Raw genomic sequence first — 11,728 nt, 5'->3', positions numbered from 1 at the left:
CAGGACACAGAAGCCAGCCCTGATGAGGGAGCTTGGGCCTGCAGGCCGCAGACAAGAGAAGCCTTGACCCCCTATTCCGCACCAGGGCTTAAAGACTTCGAGGGACACGTGTTCTTGGAGTACGGAAACTGAGGCTTGGCACAGGATACTAACCCACCACGAGAAGTCTTTGGCCCAAAATGACTTTTCAGGCATAGGGGCTCAGAGCCGCGCTCTGGGTGGGGTCCGGCTGGTTATATCTGGCACAGCCGTTCCCTTTGGGTGGCTGCAGCTGCCCGGGCTGGGGCCGTCGTGCCTGCTTCAGCACCCATGCCGGCAGGTGCAGGCAGCCGCTTTACATAGCCACGCTTGGTGTCCCTCGCCTGCCTCTCCCCGGCTCTGTGCTGCACAGACCCAGAGAGCTCAGGGCTCTGTCTCACTTCTACTTTTCACTTTTACTAGCCTGAGGAGAAAAGCGCTCGTCAAAAGGCCCTGGTAGCTTGGATGTGTGCTCCACCTGGACGCTGCAGGGAAGGTGGAACAGGGTTCCAATCTCAGTCCTGCAGGGGCCAGGCTGGGCTACAGAACAAGTTCTGCAACGTCCTGGGCGACACAGAGAAACCCTGAAAAACCAACACAACAAAATGGTCTCTGGCTGAAGAGATGGCTCAGAGCTTAAGAGCACTGCCCGCTTTTCCAAAGGTCCTGAGTTCAATTCCCAGCAACCACATGATGGCTCACAAGCATTTATAATGAGATCTGGTGCCCTCTTCTGGTGTCCAGGCATACAGGCAGGCTGCACACTGTATACATAGTAAGTAAATAAATAAATCTTTTTTTTTTTTTAAAGGTCTCATTATGCAGCCCTGGCTGGCCTAGACCCACAGAGACCCCATGCTTCTGCCTCCTGAGTGCACAGAGATTAAAGGTGTGCAAGACCATTCCTAGATTTTTTTTTCTTTCCTCTTTTTAAAAAATATTTTTAAAACCACATTCATTTATTGGCTTTATTGCATTGTATTTGTATAGGTCAGTGGACAAATTGTAGATCCTGGGGGCCAAGGTGAGACATCAGTGGCAAGTGCCTTTATCCACCGAGCTGTTTTGCTGCCCGTTTTAGTTTTGGGGTGTGTTTGTTTTCCAAAATAGGGTTTCTCTCTACAGCCCAAGCTAGCCTGGATTTCACTATATGGCCAAAGCTGGTCTCAAACTTTTTGCAATCCTCCTACCTCAGCCTCCCAAATGTTGGGATAACAGATGTGAGCCAACACACCTGTTCGTTTTTTCCCTTTCGTGACACAGGGTCTCATGTAGCTCAGGCTAGCCCCAAACTCAATGTGTTACTAAAGCAAGCCTTGAACTTGGGGATCCTGATGTCTCCACATCTGGAATGCTGTGTCTATACTGGGGGTGGAATTCAGATTTTTCTCACCCTGGGTGAGGACTCCGCCAACTGAGGATGAACACGACGCCCCTAGCTATTATTTTATTCATTTATTTTTTAATGTTGATTGTGTCTTTGTGTTTATATGTGGGTTTGTGTACATGTCTTCAGAGGCCAGAGGTGTTTGTTAGCCCTTTGATGTGGGGGTGCTGGGAACTGAACTCCCGTCTCTGTACATGATCTTGATTACCCTTCCACACACCCCCTTTTTAAAAATTAATTAATTTATTTATTTATTCATTTTTGAGACACGGTTTTTCTGTGTAGCCTTGGCCAGGCTGGCCTCAAACTCACAGAGAGCCACCTGCCTCTGCCTCTCTGAGTGCTGGGATGAAAGACGTGTGCCTTCATGCCCGAATTTTTTTTTTCCGAGACAGACTTTCTCTATGTAGCCTTGGCTGTTCTGGAACTTGCTCTGTAGACCAGGCTGGCTTCATATTTTTAGAGATCCTCCTGCCTCTGCCTCCCAAGTGCTGGGATTAATGGCATGTGTCACCATGGGCCGGCACACACTTAGTTTTATTTATTTATTTAGATTATATTCGTGTGTTGTGTCTGTGTGTATGTGCCTGCATGGATGCGCACTGTATATGTCTTCTGCCTGCACAGCTCAAGGGGTGCAAGATCCTCTGGAGTTACAGATAACTGTGAGATACACTATGTGGGTGCTGGGAACTGAACCCGGGTCCTCTGCAAGAGCAGCAGGTGTTCCCAGCTGCTCAACTGTCTCTCCAGCCTCAGCCCTGTTTTCACTTGAACGTGGGCCTCTCTCACAAGCTGGTTTATTCTGGGAGTTCCAGACATGCCCTGGCCTCCCAGTTTGTTTTTCACCTAGGACAGAATCTGAGGAGGCCTGTGAAAGGGGAAAATGGGCCCAGAGAGGTGAAGCCACCGGCTTGGGTTGCGCAGCAGCCAGAGAGAAGGCCATACGCCTCTCAGGAAGGTTCTTGCGATCTGGTCCCTGTGGCCTCCAGCTTGTGAGGGACGTGGAGACGGAGCCTTTCCCCGGGAACAGTCCAGCTCAGAGTAGGAGCTGAGTCGGGCTTAAATAGTGGCTCCCAAAATATCAGGCCGAGGATAGGCCGAGCCCGGCGCGGGCGCAGTTGGCTCACTTCGTGGTTTCCTGCTTGCTAAGATGTTTCCTGCTGATAACGCACTGGCAGCCTTATCTGTGACCCAGGGACACTCAGGGGACAGGCTGTCCTGGCCCTGGCAGGGGCTGTGAGGACAGGGAGGGAGCACGGTCCAGGTGGCTGGGCAGCCCGCTTCGTATGTATTTTGGGAAAGAGCACTGTCTTCGGAGTCTTACTACTGTGGAGCTGCGTCTTGGCCAGCTGTTTCCCACTTTACAGCCCCCTGTGTCCCTTAAGGAGCTCCTAGTTGGCTGGTGGGGGCGGGGCGGGGTGATGTCCCTGGAGCCTCAGGGCTCTGCTGCATGCAAGGAGGGTGACCAGAGAGGGGACATTGCAGATGAGATTTGACAGTTCACGAGGAAGATAGGCTGGAAAGGATGGCCAGGCTGAGGGAACACATGTGCAAAGGCTTTGCCTCCGACCTCTACCGTCCCTACCTCCCAGAGGAGAAAATGGAGGGCACAAGTTGAATGTCTGATTCTACAAGGTTCTTTTTCATTATTTATTTATTTTTAAATATTTATTTATTATGTATACAGTGTTCTGTCTGCATGTACACCTGCACACCAGAAGAGGGCATTAGATCACATTATGGATGGTTGTGAAGCACCATGTGGTTGCTGGGAATTGAACTCAGGACCTTTGGAAGAACAGGAGGCGGCGCTCTTAACCACTGAGCCATCTCTCCAGCCCCTTTTTCATTATTTTTAAGATTTGTATGTGTATGTGCATGCATATGCCATGGGGTACAGAGCACACCATGGAGGTCAGTTCTCTTCCTCCATGTGGGCCCTGGGGATTGAACTTAACGCTTGGCAGCAAGCACCCTTACCCACTACGCCCTATAACAACCCCTGGAAATCTGATTCTTTCTCTGCCCTCACTGACCAAGACAGACTTCTGGAGAATTCTTTTGCTGTTTTTCGAGACAGAGTTTCTCTGTGTAGCTTTGGCTGTCCTGGACTCGATTTGTAGACCAGGCTGGCCTCGAACTCACAGTGATCTACCTGTCACTGCCTGGGATTAAAGGCGTGCGCCACCACGCCTGGCTTCTTTTGTTGTGGCTGTGGTTTTGATATAGGATCTTGTTCTGTGGCCCAAGCCAGCCTGGAGCTTATATCTCCTGCCTCAGCCTTCCCATGTCACATCACTTGGCTTGAAATATTATTCTTTTTGGTTTTTTGATACAGGGTTGAAATATTCTTTTATTTTAAATGTATGTTTTTGTTTTTTGAGACAGGGTTTCTTTGTGTAGCCTTGGCAATCCTGGACTCACTTTGTAGACCAGGCTGGCCTCGAACTCACAGCGATCTGCCTGCCTCTGCCTCCCAAGTGCTGGGATTAAAGGCATGCGCCACCACGCCCGGCTTGTATTTTTTGTTTTTGTTTAGTTGATTTGGTTTTTTGAGACAGGGTTTCCATGCGTAGTCTTGGCTGTCTTAGACTCACTTTGTGGACCAGGTTGGTCTTGAACTCACAGCGATCTGCCTGCCTCTGCCTCCTAAGTGCCACGCCTGGCTTTTGTTTTGATTTTTTGAGACAGGTTTCTCTGTATAGCCCTGGCTGTCCAGATCTTGATTTGTAGTTTAGGCTGGCCTTGAACTCAGAGAAACACCTGCTTCTGCCTCCCAAGTGCTGGAATTAAAGGCCTGTGCCACCATGCCTTGCCCTTAAAAAGTGTTTTTACAGCTGGACATGGGAGGTAGAGGCAGGCAGATCTCTGTGAGTTCGAGGCCAGCCTGGTCTACAGAATGAGTCCAGGACAGCCAAGGCTACACAGAGAAACCCTGTCTCGGGAAAAAAATCGTTCTAGCAAAAACATAAATGATACTCAGTACATAGGTCTGCCTGTACGTGTGTGCGTGTGTACATTTGCATGTGTGGCTGATGAGAAAGGAAGTTTATTGCTATGAATTCACCAAAACATTAAAGTCATAACATGAGTGATGTGTGGACTCTTCCATGTGGGGTGAGGACATTCCATGTTCACACTTCCCTACATCTCTTAAATTCCTGGTACCATATTGACTTCAAAATGGGCCAGGATGAAGATGATGAGATGGCTCACTGGGTAAAGGCCCCACAGGGAAGGAGGGAGGTGACCCCTGCAAGTCATCCTCCGGCTACACACACACACACACACACACACACACACACACACACACACACACACAGTGTAATTTGTAAAAATTAGTAAAGGCTGGGCAGTGGTGGTGAATGCCTGTAATTCCAGCACTCAGGAGGCAGAGACAGGTGGATCTCTGTGAGTTTGAGGCCAGCCTGGTCTATACAGAGAGTTCCAGGATAGCCAAGCCTACACAGAGAAACCCTGTCTCAAAAAAAGTAAAAAAAGAAAAAAGGTGTGTGTGTGTGTGTGTGTGTGTGTGTGTGTGTGTGTGTGTAGTGTGTAGCCTCATGACCAGCACTAGGGGACCCATTTGTACTGTGGAATATTACTTAGCCTTGAAAAGGAGCAGAGCTCTGACACACATTGCCACCAGGACAGACCCTGAGACCGAGACACTGAGTGACAGAGCCAGGCCCCATAGCAATCCCAGTACCATGCACTATCCAAGTCAGGCCAGTCGACTGACACAGGAAGCAGATCACAGGCTGCCGGGAGCTGAAGGAGGGACTGAGCTGGCGATAGGGTTTCCTTCTGGGTCAATGGAATGTTCTGGAACTCAATGGTAGTGATAGTCATAATACATTTACTGCTAAGTTGTACATTCTAAAAATGCATGCTGTGTGGATTTAAATTCAATTAAAATATTTTTAGGTGCTGGGGTTTTTAGCTAAGTTGTTAGGGTGCTCATAGCTCAGTTGGCAGAGTGCTTGCCTGGCATGTGCGATGCCCCAGGCTTATTCCCAGCACTTCATAAACTAGATGTGCTGGGTGAGGGCAGGGAGTTAAGGAGTTCACGCCAACGTCTACTGCTTGGCACTCAGGGGGCCAGCCTGACTGCATGAGACCCTTATTCAAAAAATAAAATAAAAATGAAAGCTGTGTGTGGTGATACACGCCTGTAACTCCAGCACTCAGGACACAGGCACAAGATCCACTCAAGTTTGTGGCCCACCTGAGTTACGTAGCTTGACTCCGTTCCCCAAAACTGCATATATTTATTGGCTTGTCTAACATTTCCATACTTGCGTGTGTACGTGTGAGTGGTGCACACACATGGATGCCACAGACCTGCTGTGTTGCTCTCCCTGACCCTGGGGCCAGCCTGGCAGCCAGCCAGGCCCAGGATCCTTCTATGTCCGCTCTCCGCAGGCTCGCAGCACGGCCAGGCCATCTTTTTACAAGGGCACTGGGATTTGAACTCAGGTCCTCATGCTTGTACGGAAAGCACTCTTCCCACGGCACAGTCCCAGCCCACTAAGTACAGACTTTTCCGGAGTGTGTCATGGAGAGGTTGTGGGATTACATTTTTATTGAGCTCTTGGCCATGATGCCTCTGGCTCTCTGCACGCACCCCTCAATCCCACCAGACTTTCTCTGAGAGTTCACGTCCTTTTGGGTCCATTTCCCAGACAGGGCATGGAGGCTCAGATGCTGGCAAGCAACTGAGTCCGGGTGGCAGTCAGGTTCGGAGGGCTCCAGCATCCTTGTGGCCAGCTGAGGTGGGCACCCTTGTGCCCTCCCTCCTGTGCAGCTGAGGTGCTGGGCATGGCCATGTGACCAAACACCTCCCACAAATCTCTCACGTGGGTTGGCTGCTGCCTGCAGGCTTTCTGGGAAGCTGTCCCAGGTGCAGCCTGTTTCTCTTGGAAGCCGCTTGGATGGGGAGGGGTGGGAAACAGCTGGCTGTGCAGAGGCACGGGGTGGAGCCTCTGCAGGAAGGGGCCTCGGACTCCGGGCCTCTGTCTCCGGCTCTGCTCTCTGGACACAGCGAGCTTCTGTGGAGAGTGCATCTTGAGGGACGTTGCCTGCTGGACTCAGTGTCTGTGTGTGGGTGTGTGAGTGTGCACACAGAGGCCACAGACGTGTGTTGGGCATCATTCTCTGTCGTCCTGTCTTCCTCCTTTGACAGTCTCGTCCTGATCCTAGTCTGACTTTTGGGGATGTTGTTAGGTGGGTGCTCAGTTCAGAACTCACACCTGCACAGCAAGTGTCATTCCTGCTGACCCATCTCACCTCTCTCGCCCTCAAGAAACATTTTCCTCAGTGGCATAGCCACTGGCAAGGAGCTCGTGTACCTCTGTACAAGTCTGCATGCTCCTGTAAGCAGCCATCCTGAAAGTCTGAGAGGAGGAGGAGGAGGAAAAAGAGGAGGAGGAGGAAAACTAGTTGGAAAGAGAGGGGGATCAGCGGGTGCAGGATCAAAAAATGTCAGATGCATGTATGAAAATATCAGAATGAAATTCAACACGCACAATTCATATATACACGTTAAGAACTCTAGGGCACAGAGGTAAGGGGGGCTCTCTCTCCTCGGTCTGGTCGGTTCCCACTGAGTTCCTCCTCTCAGCTCCAACAGTGGGTACAGAGCCTGGATTGCAAGGTGCTTGTAACCTCGTGAGCCAGAGTGATATCACTAAGTGTTGGCAAGGACACGGAGCAAGGGGATGCTCTCCCTCGCTGCTGTGGAAGAAAAGATTACTAGCTTGGAAAACTGCAGCAGCCATTCAGCTGAGCTCAGATTTCTCCTGTAATCCAGACATTCTCCCCCGGACACTAACCACACATCGGCCACAGTGAGCCAGGCATGCTTGGAACTGCTTGGTGCCCGCGAGCTCCTAATGGAATAGTATGCAGTAAGGACAAAGAGGGAAGAGGTCCGCTGCACACAGCGAAGTCGGAGAGCAATGGAAGGCAAGCACTGCACAGAAGCAGTACAGAACATCGACTGCCGACCAGGACAGGAGGCACAAGAGAACGTGGCAGAGCAGCTAAGGGTGCACACAGCTCCCACTGAGGACAGGTGAGCTGCTCAGCATCCACGTAGGACAGCCCAGCAGTGCCCGGAACTTCAGCTCCAGAAACCTGACACAAGTTCCTGGCCTCTGTGGGCTCTCATGTGCATACAAACATTTAAATAATAAAGCAAAATCTTAAGGCAACTCTTTTTTTGTTGTTGTTTTGTTTTTTCGAGACAGGGTCTCTCTGTGTTGCCTTGGCTGTCCTGGACTCACTTTGTAGACCACTTTGTGGCCTCGAACTCACTTTGTGGCCTCGAACTCACATCGATCCACCAGCCTCTGCCTCCCGACTGCTGGGATTAAAGGCATGCGCCACCATGCCCGGCTCTTAAGGCAACTCTTAACTAGCCAGTGGTTTCAACTGACAGATCAGTTTTTCTCCAGGAGAGAGGATGACCCCCATCAAGGGCACGTGAGAAGAGCCCCTGTGGCTCTGCACATGTGCACTGTCGAGCAACGCAATGTATCAGGGTGCATGGTTAAAGTATACATGAGCTGGAGTCTGGATAAAGCCCCTGCCCCTTGGTGAGGGCCTGGGAGACATTCTGGATTCCGCTCCCAAGTTAGTGGAGAAGGCATGTCGGGTGGTGCAGGGCAGTGCGCAAGGGAAGGAATGTGGACATCAAGTGTTAGGCAGGGCTACACCCATTGTGTAGAAGAGGCCCGTGTGCCTTGTGGGGAACTTGCAAGAAATTTCCAGGCACTACCTTCCTACCTTGCCGATAGAAAGGATCTTACCACGAAAATAGAATTCCTCGGGATCAAAACAGATCTCGTGTCCCAGAAATTCCATTACTGGGGAATCCACTTAAACCACCCAAAGACTGACGGGCAAACTGATCTTTGTGAATTGGATTAATGGTATGAGCGCAGCGTGCTGAAGGTAGAAATGACCCATGTGCCTGTCAACAGGTGAGCAGTGAGACATGTTCAGCAAAGGGATGAAGCAGTGACCTGTGCCACAGCCAGGACAGAATGAAAACATGCTGTTGAGTGACAGCAACCAGACACGGAAGGCCCCGTGGTGTGTGACCTCATCGGCACGAAGTGTCCAGACCAGGCCAATCCAAATGGTAGCAGATGAGTGGCTTGCCCGGCCTGAGGGAAGCGTGTGGGGCCTGCGATGATGCCACTGTGTGGAATGTCACTGAATTGTTCATATCCAAATCATCCACGAGCCTGGGGAGACTGTTGAGTGAATAAAGTGCTGTCATGTGAGAGACAACCTAAGCCTGGATCCCTGGGACCCACGCAACAGTAGCGCCTTCTCTCTGCTCCCAACACCTCTGGGGCCGCCAGATGGGAGCAGAGGCAGGAGAGTCATCAGAGAGGCCCTGTGTCAAAGGAGGCAGAAGGTGAGGGCCACGCCCGAGACTTCCCCTAGGCCCCCCAAATCAGTGGTCCTCAACCTGTGGCCACGACCCCTTTGACAAATCTCTAAAACTATTTAGGTTTCAATTCACAACAGTAGCAAAATTACAGTTATGGTGCAGCATCGGAGAGTTGGGGTCATCACATGAGGAGCTGTATTAAAGGGCCACAGCATTAGGAAGGCTGAGAACCACTGCCGCAAATAATGAAGATAAATTACCAGCTACATGGACCCGAGTTTCTCCTTCCTCCCTTGCTTGCTTCCTTTTTTTTTTTTTTAAAGACAGGGTTTCTCTGTAGCCCTGCCTGTTCTGGACTCACTTTGTAGACCAGACTGGCCTCCAACTCACATTGATCCGTCTGCCTCTGCTTCGGGAGATACCTGAATTTCAATTTAAAAAACGTAAGTCTGAGCTGGGCGTGGTGGCGCACGCCTTTAATCATAGCACTCAGGAGGCAGAGGCAGGCAGATCGCTGTGAGTTCAAGGCCAGCCTGGTCTACAAAGTGAGTCTACAGGGCTACACAGAGAAACCCTGTCTTGAAAAACACCAAGAACTAGGACAAATTCCTCACTCCGCAGGCGGTGGGGCCCCAGCCTGTCCTTCCTCCTTGTATGTGGACAGCTATTTATAACGCGCGTGTGCCCTCTCGTGGTCACAGCTGGGAGAGTGCCACGGACAAGTCTGCATTTCCCTTCTCCCTGGGGACAGAGCAGTGACAACCCAGGGGCAGACAGAAAGGCCTCGGGGACACACGACTGGAGTCAGGAGCAGCTGGACTGACATGAAAGGCTGAGCAGGATTACTGTCACACACGTCAAGAAGTGGCTGACAGCAGAGCAGGCTGTGTCCCAGTGGCGTGTGTGCGCACGGACACCAAGCCGTGCTTACTGACTTTATTTTTGTGGTGCTCAGGCTGCAGCCCGCAGTCGCCCTGCGCACGCTGGGCACATGCCCGCCACAGGGCTGCCCCATCTGAGGTCGCTGTCTGAGACCCTGCTGGCGGGCCCCAGCTTCAGGCTGGCTGGCTGGGTACATGTCTGTGTGTAACTGGGGCCGGGGCTTTCCCTGAGTTGGCTGGAAATGTCACTCAGTTCTCTCTCTCCTAATTCTTTGAAAAGCCAATCTGTCTGATTTTTGAAGGTCGTATGTATTTTTCTCTGGCTGCTGCTGTAAAAACCTCCACACCACCACCCCATACCTTGAAGTGTTTTTCTCACTTTGTGTTTTACCAAAGTGTAACTGTAGAGACGAGTGAGTAAACACATGTAATCGTTACTTACAGAAGGACCATGAGATGGCTCAGTTGCCAAAGGTTCAGTTCCCAGGACACACATGGCGGAAGGAGAGACTGACGCCTGCAGGTTGTCCTCTGACCTCCACACCAAATAAATGAATAAAAAGACAAACTCCAAACCAGAAAGTGAGCTGGGTGGTGGGGTACACCTTTAACCCCAGAACTCGGGTGGCTGAGGCAAGCATCTATGCATTACAGACTAGCTTGGCTACTTAGCAAAAGATCCCAAACAACCAACCCAGCCTGTTCCTCCCAGAGGCTGATGACCATACATTTACAAGTAAACCCTCCAAGTGGCCTGGCCCAGTCCAGGCTCCGCACTCCACGCTGGAGCACCGCTGGCAGGGTACTTTATAAAGAATCCAAGTACATCTCAGTGCCATGCCCTTTAAGCTCAGCACTCAGGAGGCAGAAGCAGGCTTGCTTAGTGAGTTCCAGGCCAGCCAGGGCTACATCTCAAAACAATCAAAAGCAGTCACAGAAGAATTGCTTTCCAGTTCTGGAGGCCACCATGTTTTCTGGTGCCTTCTTATGTCTTCCCAGGACAGGAGGGCAAAGTGACACAAACTTCCTCCACTGGAAACTTTTTTCTTTTTTTCCTTTTTCGAGACAGGGTTTCTCTGTGTAATCCTGGCTGTTCTGGACTCACTTTGTAGACCAGGCTGGCCTCAAACTCAGTGATCCCCCTGTCTCTGCCTCCCGAGTGCTGGGATAAAAGGTGTGTGCCACCACCACCCAGCATACAGTGATGTTTTGCTTGCATCATGTCTGTGGAAAGATGTAGATGCCCTGCAACTAGAGTTACAGTTGTGAGCCGCCATGTGGTTGCTGGGAACTGAACCTGGGTCCTCTGGAAAAGCAGCCTCTCAATCTCGGAGCCATCTCTCCAGCCCCCAGAGGGCAACGTTTTAATTGATTCTCTCTATCCAGCACAGGTGGGCTGGCAGAGTCTTCCGACTTCTGGGCCTCCTGGATTCTGTGAGACACCGGTGCTCAGCTTTGCTGCCTTCTTGGGGTTAAGTGTGGGCACCTTTGTGCCCGCGGATGACCTGGTCTGCTCCTCTGCTTTTTAGCTGCCATTTCTTCTTGCTGGTGTGCAGGCTCCACTCCTCTCACATGCTGCACAATGGTGGGTGAGCTTTGGGGGACTGGACTGAAAGGGGCTGTGTAGAGCTGCACAGTGGTGGGTGAGCTTTGGGGGACTGGACTGAAAAGGGCTGTGGAGAGCCACAGCCCACTGCAGACCTGGGGAGGGCGATGGGGTGGCAGGTCACAGCCTGGACTGACAGCCCTGGGGCCACTGGTGGCTAATGCAGGGCTGAGAGGCTGCTGGGGTGCTGGCAGGCTCTGCCCTGGGAAGTGAGCTGTGCACTGCACGCCCCACAGAGGAGTGTGGTGACAAGGAGGCGCAGGAGAGCACAGGCAACGAGCACAAGGGCAGCGGGAAGGCAGCGCCTACAGGCAGCCCATGTAGACACTTCAGAGCCCAAGCCCACAGTCCAGAGTTTGGGGGCCTAGCCCCCACCTGCACAGGTAGAAACCTGGGAGTCTATACCCTCAGACCACCAGAGAAGAGCC

Source organism: Acomys minous, assembly GCF_964271855.1.
Source record: "Acomys minous genome assembly, chromosome: 15".
NCBI lineage: Eukaryota > Metazoa > Chordata > Mammalia > Rodentia > Muridae > Acomys > Acomys minous.
Note: the sequence above shows the minus strand (reverse complement) of the source record.